This window comes from Mustela erminea, chromosome 7, assembly GCF_009829155.1.
Source record: "Mustela erminea isolate mMusErm1 chromosome 7, mMusErm1.Pri, whole genome shotgun sequence".
NCBI lineage: Eukaryota > Metazoa > Chordata > Mammalia > Carnivora > Mustelidae > Mustela > Mustela erminea.
In genome coordinates, this window is record NC_045620.1 from 114,012,683 (window position 1) to 114,023,067 (window position 10,385).

The 10,385-nt window shown below is 37.2% G+C and overlaps 1 pseudogene; it reads left to right on the plus strand.

Moving 5' to 3' along the window:
- Positions 1-668: 668 nt before the first annotated feature.
- On the plus strand, positions 669-1,100 carry LOC116596406 (annotated as a pseudogene).
- Positions 1,101-10,385: the final 9,285 nt, after the last annotated feature.

The following is a 10,385-nucleotide window of genomic DNA, read 5'->3' on the forward strand; positions in this document are numbered from 1 at the left end:
GTGCACCCGAATGTTTATAGCAGCAGTGTCCACAATAGCCAAACTATGGAAAGAACCTAGATGTCCATCAACAGATGAATGGATCAAAAAGATGTGGTATATATATACAATGGAATACTATGCAGCCATCAAAAGAAATGAAATCTTGCCATTTGCGACAACATGGATGGAACTAGAATGTATCATGCTTAGCAAAATAAGTCAAGCAGAGAAAGAAAACTATCATATGATCTCCCTGATATGAGGAAGTGGGGATGTAACATGGGGGCTTAAGTGGGTAGGAGAAGAATCAATGAAACAAGATGGGATTGGGAGGGAGACAAACCATAAGTGACTCTTAATCTCACAAAACAAACTGAGGGTTGCTGGGGGGAGGGGGGTTATGGACATTGGGGAGGGTATGTGCTTTAGTGAGTGCTGTGAAGTGTGTAAACCTGGCGATTCACAAACTTGTACCCCTGGGGATAAAAATATATGTTTATAAAAAATAAAAAATTTAAAAAAAAAAAGAACAACAAAACCCTCTTTTAAAGGAAACAAAGGAAACAAAGTTTACTAGCTTACCAATCACAATGTTTATACCTAGCTAGCCCTCTCAGCATGCAGGTGTATAGTGTTGGCTATGGAGGGAGGGGTCCAAAGTGCCTATGAGGCCCGGGTAGCTGAGGATGGACAGTGACACCTCTGGGGGTGTGGTGTTGGTGGCCCAGAATCCTGGATGAGCAGCGGGGGCTCAGGGCCTCTTGTCTACTTTCAGAGCCTCCCTGGGACTGTAGCTGAGGGCTCAGGTGGCTCAGATGCTGAGGTCCCATGAGATGACAAGAGAAGGTCACGGTCAAGTACAACCACAAAGAGATATGGAACCTGAAGAAGTGGATCCTGGAGCAGTTCACTCATCTTTATGACTGTCAGGAAGAGGAGATCCCAGACCTGGAGACATGTGGATGATCTCCTGAACACTGAGAGGGATAACACCTGGAAGGCCAGGGTCAAGTAGCTGCTGGGTGACTTACAAACCCACTGAGGCCTTCATTTCTGACCTGTTGAACAAGATCCTTGGCATGTAGAAGATGAGCACACCTGGCCCCAGAAGAAAGTAAAGGTCCTTAATCCTGAAGAACAGTGACTCCCACAGGACAACTGCTGTCTGTCCCTGACCCCACCTCATAGAAACAGCAATACTTAACATCCCTGCAGCCTGGCCTGGTGCCATGAGCAGGGCTATGCATGCCCTTTGCCCAGGATCTCCTCCCTGTCTCCTCAGTTTTCCACCTTTGGGTTTTTTAATTGTTATTAAATTGATAGAACTTTTTACTTCTTACGTTGACTCTGTGGCTGGGCCCTTTAATATATCAGTGCAACAGAAAAACAACAAAAAAGCAAAACAACAAATGCTGATTCTTTCCCTGCCTTTGAATATGACCAGTAACAAGAAAGATATACTATCTTCATCCTATTACAAAATATTAGATTGCTTTCATGCATGCATGGATAAAAATTAGAACCTGTCATCCTGTAGGCTCCATCAGTTTATCCTTGCATCTCTTAGGCGTGTACATAACTGATCTAGTTCCTTCTTCATGTGACAATTCTTCAATTGTATGAAACATTTACTTAGCCCTTACCAAGGTATATTCCATTTTTCATACCAAGCATTTTGACTTATTTCTTTTTTCTTCTAGAACAATAGTTTAATGACCACCCTCTTCCTCTATAATTCTCTGCAAATGCAAGTGCTGGTATGCATTATAAATTTGTTGTACACCAAAAAAACATTAGGATAATTGGAATTACAGAAAAAGAAGAAAGAGAGAAAAGAGCAGAAGGTATATTGGAGAGAATTATTGTAGAGAATTTCCCTAATATGGCAAAGGGAACAAGCGTCAAAATCCAGGAGGCACAGAGAACCCCCCTCAAAATCAATAAGAATAGGTCCACACCCCATCATCCAACAGTAAAACTTACAAGTCGTAGCGACAAATAAAAATCTTGAAAGCAGCCTGGGAAAAGAAGTCTGTAACATAAAATGGTAAAAATATTAGATTGGCAACAGACTTATCCACAGAGACCTGGAAGGCCAGAAAGAACTACCATGATATATTCAGAGCACTTAATGAGAAAAACATGCAGCCAAGAATACTATATCCAGTTAGGCTATCACTGAAAATAGAAGGAGAGATAAAAAGCTTCCAGGACAAACGAAAACTAAAAGAATTTGTAAACATCAAAAAAGCTCCACAGGATATTGAAAGGGGCCCTTTAAGCAAAGAGAGTGCCTTAAAGTAGTAGATCAGAAAGGAACAGAGACAATATACAGTAACAATCACCTTACAGGCAATACAATGGCACTAAATTCATATCTCTCAATAGTTACCTTGAATGTAAATGGGCTAAATGCGCCAATCAAAAGATATAGGTATCAGAATGGATAAAAAAAATACAAACCATCAATATGCTGTCTACAAGAAACTAATTTTAGACCCAAAGACACCTCCAGATTTAAAGTGAGAGGGTGGAAAACAATTTACCATGCTAATGGACATCAAAAGAAAGCAGGGGTGGCAATCCTTGTATCAGATCAATTAGATTTTAAGCCAAAGACTATAATAAGAGATGAGGAAGGACACTATATCATACTCAAAGGATCTGTCCAACAAGAAGATCTAACAATTTTAAACTTCTATGCCCCTAACATGGGATCAGCCAACTATATAAACCAATTAATAACAAAATCAAAAAACCACATTGACAATAATACAATAATAGTAGGGGACTTTAACACTCCCCTCACTGAAATGGACAGCTCATTCAAGCAAAGGATCAATGAGGAAATAAAAGCCTTAAATAACACACTGGACCAGATGGACATCACAGATATATTCAGAACATTCCATCCCAAAGCAACAGAATACACATTCTTCTCTAGTGCATGTGAAACATTCTCCAGAATAGATCACATCTTGGGTCACAAACCAGGTCCCAACCAGTATCAAAAGATTGGGATCATTCCCTGCATATTTTCAGACCACAATGCTCTGAAGCTAGGACTCAATCATAAGAGGAAATTTGGAAAGAGCCCAAATACATGGAGACTAAACAGCATCCTTCTAAAGAATGAATGGGTCAACCAAGAAATTAAAGAATAATTGAAAAAATTCATGGAAACAAAGGATAATGAAAACACAATGGTTCAAAATCTGTGGGACACAACAAAGGCAGTCCTGAGAGGAAAATATATAGAGGTACAAGTCTTTCTCAAGAAACAAGAAAGGTCTCAAATACACAACCTAACCCTACATCTACAGGACTTGGAGAAAGAACAACAAAGAAAGCCTAAACCTAGCAGAAGAAGAGAAATAATAAAGATCAGAGCAGAAATCAATGAAATAGAATCCAGTAAAAAATAAAAAACAAACAATAGAAGAATTCAACAAAACTAGGAGCTGGTTCTTTGAAAGAATTCATAAGATTGATAAACCCCTGGTCAGACTTATGAAAAAGAAAAGAGAAAGTACCCAAATAAATAAAGTCATGAATGAAAGAGGAGAGATCACAACCAACACCAAAGAAATACAAACAATTATAAGAACATATTATGAGCAACTATACGCCAGCAAATTTGACAATCTGGAAGAAATGGATGCATTCCTAGAGACATATAAACTACCACACTGAACCAGGAAGAGATAGAAAACCTGAACAGACCCATAACCAGTAAGGAGATATTCAAAGCAGTCAACAAAAATCTCCCAACGAACAAGCCAGATGGCTTCCCAGGGGAATTCTACCAAACATTTAAAGAAGAAAAATTCCAATTCTCCTGAAACTATTCCAAAAAATAGAAATGGAATGAAAACTGCCAAACCCATTTTATGAGGCCAGTATTACCTTGATCCCCAAACCAGACAAGGATCTATCAAAAAGGAGAATTACAGACCAATATTCTTGATGAACACAGATGCAAAAATTCTCACCAAAACACTAGCCAATAGGATCCAACAGTACGTTAAAAGGATTATTCACCACGACCAAGTGGGATTTATTCCAGGGCTGCAAGGTTGGTTCAACATTCGCAAATCAATCAATGTGATACATTAATAAAAGAAAGAACAAGAACCATAGGATACTCTCAATAGATGCTGAAAAAGCATTTAACAAAGTACAGCAACCTTTCCTGATCGAAACTCTGCAAAGTGTAGGGATAGAGGTCAAAAACCTCAATATCATCAAAGCCATTTATGATAAACCCACCGCAAATATCATTCTCAATGGAGAAAAACTGAGAGATTTTCTGCTAAGGTCAGGAATATGGCAGGGTTGTCCATTATCACCACTGCTATTCAATATAGTACTAGAAGTCCTAGCCTCAGCAATCAGACAACAAAAGGAAATTAAAGGCATCCAAATTGGCAAAGAAGTCAAACTCTCACTCTTTGCAGATGATATGATACTATATGTGGAAAACCCAAAAGACTGCACTCCAAATCTGCTAGAACTTGTACGGGAATTCAGTAAAGTGTCAGGATACAAAATCAATGCACAGAAATCAGTTGCATTTCTCTACACTAACAACAAGACAGAAGAAAGAGAAATTAAGAAGTCAATCAATTTACAATTGCACCCAAAACCATAAGATACCTAGGAATAAACCTAACCAAAGAGGCTAAGAATCTATACTGAGAAAACTATAAAGTACTCAAGAAAGAAATTGAGGAAGATGCAAAGAAATGGGAATATGTTCCATGCTCCTTGACTGAAGAACAAATATTGTGAAAATGTCTATGCTACCTAAAGCAATCTACATATTTAATGCAATCCCTATCAAAATACCATCACCTTTTTTCAAAGAAATGGAACAAATGATCCTAAAAATTGTATGAAACCAGAAAAAAACTCAAATAGCTAGAGGAATATTGAAAAAGAAAGCCAAAGTTGGTGGCATCACAATTCCAGACTTCAAGCTCTATTACAATGCTGTCCTCATCAAGGCTGTATGGTACTGGCACAAAAACAGATACACAGATCAATGGAACAGAATAGAGAGCCCAGAAATAGACCCTCAACTCTATGGTCAACTAATCTTCAACAAAGCAGGAAAGAATGTCAAATGGAACTCTCTTCAACAAATGGTGTTGGGAAAATTGGACAGCCACATGCAGGAGAATGAAACTGGACCATTTCCTTACACAAACATGAAAATAGACTCAAAATGGGTGAAGGACCTCAATGTGAGAAAGGAATCCATCAAAATCCTTGAGGAGAACACAGGCAGCAACCTCTTCAACCTCAGCCACAGCAACTTCTTCCTAGGAACATCGCCAAAGCCAAGGGAAGCAAGGGCAAAAATGAACTATTCGGACTTCATCAAGATCAAAAGCTTTCGCACATCAAAGGAAACAGTCATCAAAACCAAAAGATAACTGACAGAATGGGAGAAGATATTTGCAAATGACATATCAGATAAAGGGCTAGTATCCAAAATCTATAAAGAACTTCTCTAACTCAACACCCAAAGAACAAATAATCCAATCAAGAAATGGGCAGAAGACATGAACAGACATTTCTGCAAAGAAGACATCCAGATGGCCAACAGACACATGAAAAGTGCTCCACATCACTCGGCATCAGGGAAATACAAATCAAAACCATAATAAGATACCACCTCACACCATTCAGAATGGCTAAAATTAACAAGTGAGGAAATGACAGATGTTGGCGAGGATGTGGAGAAAGGGGAACCCTCCTACACTGTTGGTGGGAATGCAAGCTAGTGCAACCACTCTGGAAAACAGCATGGAGGTTCCTCAAAAAGGTGGAAATAGAGCTACCCTATGACCCAGCAATTGCACTACTGGGTATTTACCCTAAAGACACAAACGTAGTGATTAGAAGGGGCACGTGGACCCAAATATTTATAGCAGCCATGTCCACAGTAGCCAATCTATGAAAAGAACCTAGATTTCCATCAACAGATGAATGGATAAAGAAGGTGTGGTATATATATACAATGGAATACTACATAGCCATCAAAAGAAATGAAATCTTGCCATTTCTGACGATGTGGATGGAACTAGAGGGTATTATGCTTAGCAAAATAAGTCAATTGGAGAAAGACGACTATCATATGATATCCCTGATATGAGGAAGTGGAGAAACAACATGGGGGGTTTGGGGAGTAGGAAAAAAATAATGAAAGAAGATGAGATCGGGAGGGAGACAAACCATAAGAGACTCTTAATCTCACAAAACAAACTGAGGGAGGCCAGGGGGAAGGGGGTAGGGATTGGGTGGTGGGGTTATGGACATTGGGGAGGATATGTGCTATGGTGAGTGCTGTGAAGTGTGTAAACCTGGCGATTCACAGGCTTATACCCTTGGGGCTAATAATACATTTTATGTTAATGAAAATTAAATTAATTTAAAAAAAGGAAAAAAAAATTGGTGTCTACAATGAAAGATAGAAATCAAGATGTGGATTCCTAGGATGAATTCCGCCTAGAGCTGACTTGATGCCAACCTGCCCTTAAAATCACTTTAGCACTATTATTATACTCGCTTATATCTCCCCATATTTTTCCTATATTTTAAAATATTCACAATTTAAATTCAGTGAATTGTGATAAATGTGTGCATCCAGACCACCATCACCCTGCTCATGATTGAATACTTCCCTCAACTCAGAATGTTCCCCTTAGTCCCCATCTACTTTAAGATACCCATTCCACACAGGTGGTTAAAAAAAAAAAAAAATCAGATTTCTGTTCCCATTTATTAGTCTGTTTTGTCCTTTCTGAAAATTCATGTAAACCCAAAACTACGCTATGGACTCTTTGATGTCTGGCTTCTTTACGCAATATAATCTTTTTTGTGATTAATACAGATCACTGTGTGTATTCATTTTGTTTGTTAATTTTTATTGCTGTAGTAGTATTCTCTGGCTAAGATATATTGCAATTTGCTTCTCCATTCAATTATTAATGGATATTCGGTTTGTTTCCAGATTTGGTTTATGAGGAAATCTGCCTTGAATGTATCTATACAAGGGTCTTATTATGCACATTACTAGCACTTTTTTTTTTTTTTTTTAGTAGGAGTAAATAATCTATCTTGAGAGGTGGTAATTAAATTTAGAGGAAACTGGCAAATAACTGTTAAAAGCATTCACATTATCTCACGCTGGAATGAGTGAGTGCTTTGGTTGCTTCACTTTTCACCAAAGTGTGGTGTGGTCAGTCCATTTTACTTCACCATTCTATTGTGTGTAAACTGGTAACTCATTGTGGTTTTCTTTTTTTTTTTTTAAGATTTTATTTATTTATTTGACAGACAGATCACAAGTAGGCAGAGAGACAGGTGGGGGTTGGGGGAAGCAGACTCTCTACTGAGCAGAGAGCCCGATATGATGCAGGGCTCATCCCAGGACCCTGAGACCATGACCTGAGCCTAAGGCATAGGCTCAAGCCACTGAGCCACCCAGGCACCCCTTCATTGTGGTTTCAAAATGCATTTCCTCAATAATAAATAAATTGAGCATATCTTTTGCCCATGTTTATAGTATTTTTTGGCTTTTTGCTATAGATTTGTTGATGTCCTTTACATATTTTGGATATGAATTATTTGTACTCTGAATTGAATTTTATATTCATGTGTTATATTTTTCCATTCTATAACTTTTCTACCCATTTTCTTTTGATGTTAAAACTTATGTATTTCTTATATTTAAAGTCACTAGTTCTAAGAAAACCTTCCTTATCGCAAAGTCACTAAGATTTTTTTAAATTCTCTTTTATAGTTTGTATATTTCTTGCTATTATATTTGGGTATGTGATCGAGTAAAATTTTATTTACTCATTTCCACATATGGATATTTAATTGTTCCAGCAACATTTATTAAAAAAATTTTCTATCGAATTAACTTAACTCATAATTCAGAATCAGTTGGCAATGTAAGGATAAGCATTTCTCTGAGTTTTCAATTTGTTCCATTATCTATTTGTTTACATTTAAAATAATACTATGTTACTATGATCAGTGGTTTTGTTTTTATATATCTAAAAATGTAGTTATACTTTGTTGTTGTGTTGTTCTTCATTCACCTCTGCAGTTATGGGTTTTATCATACATATCTTTAGCTTGAAGAATTTCTTTTTGAATTTCTTGTAGTAGAAGTCAGGGGCACATAAATTTTCCAAACAATGGACTGCCTGAATATGTTTTTACCTTCCTTTCATTTTTGAAGGATCTTTTTCTGTAACCAGACGTCTTGGTTGCCAGTTTATTTTTTTCTTTCAGCTCTTTGAACCTATCATTCCATAATCTTTTGCCTCCATGGTTTCACACGATAAATCAGCCATCTTCTTATATTATGTTGTATATAATGTATTTTCCCCTCTCTCTCTCTCTCTCTCACTAACTGCTTTTAAGAAATGCTCTGCCAAGGTGTATTTCTCCACCAACCCCTTAGCCTTAATCTCTTCAAATATTTCTTCTGTCCCATTTTTTTCTCTTCTCTGTTTAAAAATTCAACTGTGTGTATTAGGGCATTTGAAATTGTCCTATAGGCATTAAAGGCTCTCTTCATTTTTCACTATTTTCTTCTCTTCATATAACAATTTTCCTCAGGCTTACTCAAGTTTTTTCAAATTGGAGTTACTCTTTTACTAAGTCTTTCAAGTGAGACCTTTTTTTTAAATATATTTTTTCTAGCATGCCAATTTTGTTTCATGTTTTAAAATGTCTATCTCTATACTGATTATTTTCATAAGTTCATTAATAATTTCCTTTTTATAATATATCCTTTACAGTAGTCCCCTCTTATCTACAATTTTGGTTTCCACAATTAGAGTTACCAGCAGTCAACAGAGGTCCAAAAGCAGATGATTCTCCTTCTGCTGTATTATCTGAAGGTCATTAGTAGCCTAATGCTATGTCACAGTGCTTACTTACATCACTCACCTCACCTCACTCCATCTCATTGCATAGGCATATTATCATCTTATTTCATTACACAAAGGGTGGGTACAGTACAATAAGATATTTTGAAAGAGAGAGACCATATTCACATAACTTTTATTCTGGAATATTGTTATAATTGTTCTGTCTTATCATTAGTTATTATTATTATTATTATTATTTAAACATTTTATTTATTTGACTGACAGAGATCATGAGCAGGCAGAGAGGCAGGCAGAGAGAGGGGGAAGCAGGGTCCCCGCTGAGCAGAGAGCCCAAAGTGGGGCTCCATCCCAGAACTCTGGGATCATGACCTGAGCCGGAGGCAGAGGCTTTAACCCACTGAGCCACCCAGGTGCCCCTCATTAGTTGTTATAGTTAATCTCTTACTGTGCCTAATTTATAAATCAAACTTTATCATAAATATGTGTATGTAGGAAAAAAACATAGTATATACAGGGTTTGGCACTAACCACCATTTCAGGTATCCACTGGGGGTCTTGGAACATATCCCTCACAGAGAGGGGGCATTATTATAACACAGTTATCACAGTTACTTTAAGGCCTCTGTCTGATAATTAGAATTTGTGCCAATTCTGTGTCTGTCTCCATTTACTCTCCTTTCTTGACCATGATGCATATTGTCAAACTTCATTAAATGTCTTATAAATATTTATTGTATGCTAGACATTGTAAGAAAGAACTATAGAGACTGGAGTAAATAATATTTACCCCTACCAAAAACAGATCTCTGTAAGGCTACAAGTCTGGAGTGCTGGCAATCTAGTCTGTTGCTGAGATGAGTCTTTGCTTTGTGAATATTTAGTTTGGATTCATTTCACTATTGTTCAAATATTCTGAAGGCAGAATTATGCCATTTCTTTTAGTAGGTCTTGAAATGTAATCATGAACAACATTCTGGAGATTTTTTTTTTTTTAAATTAACAACTCAGATCTTAACTTTCTAAACTGTGGGGTATTTCTTTCCACATTCGTTGTGTGACTATCAGTTTGCTGATTTCTGCCAATTTCTTTCTACTCTCTCATCCTGCCCATGACTTCCTGACTATACAAAGAAATGACTTTCTGTCTTTCCACCTTAACTCAGCTTCAAAAGTTTGTTGTAATTCAGTGAGTAGGCTTAGAATGTTTCAGAAACGTATCTCTGAGCTTTTCAGTCCTGAATTCCATCTTAAGAATGCCTTTCATTCTCACTGAGGAAAATCCATTTGGCCTGACAGCAAACTCTCTCTTTTACTATGCATCTAGTCTTCACCATACTATGTCATGCATGTGAGAAGGCCTGTAAGAAAAATTTGGCAAGTAGAGAAAAACTGCTTCTTTCTCTGGTATTGTTCAGAATACTAATCCGCCATGCTAATCCACACACAACTATTACAAATTCAGTAGATGTTTGTCTTTATTTCTATTTT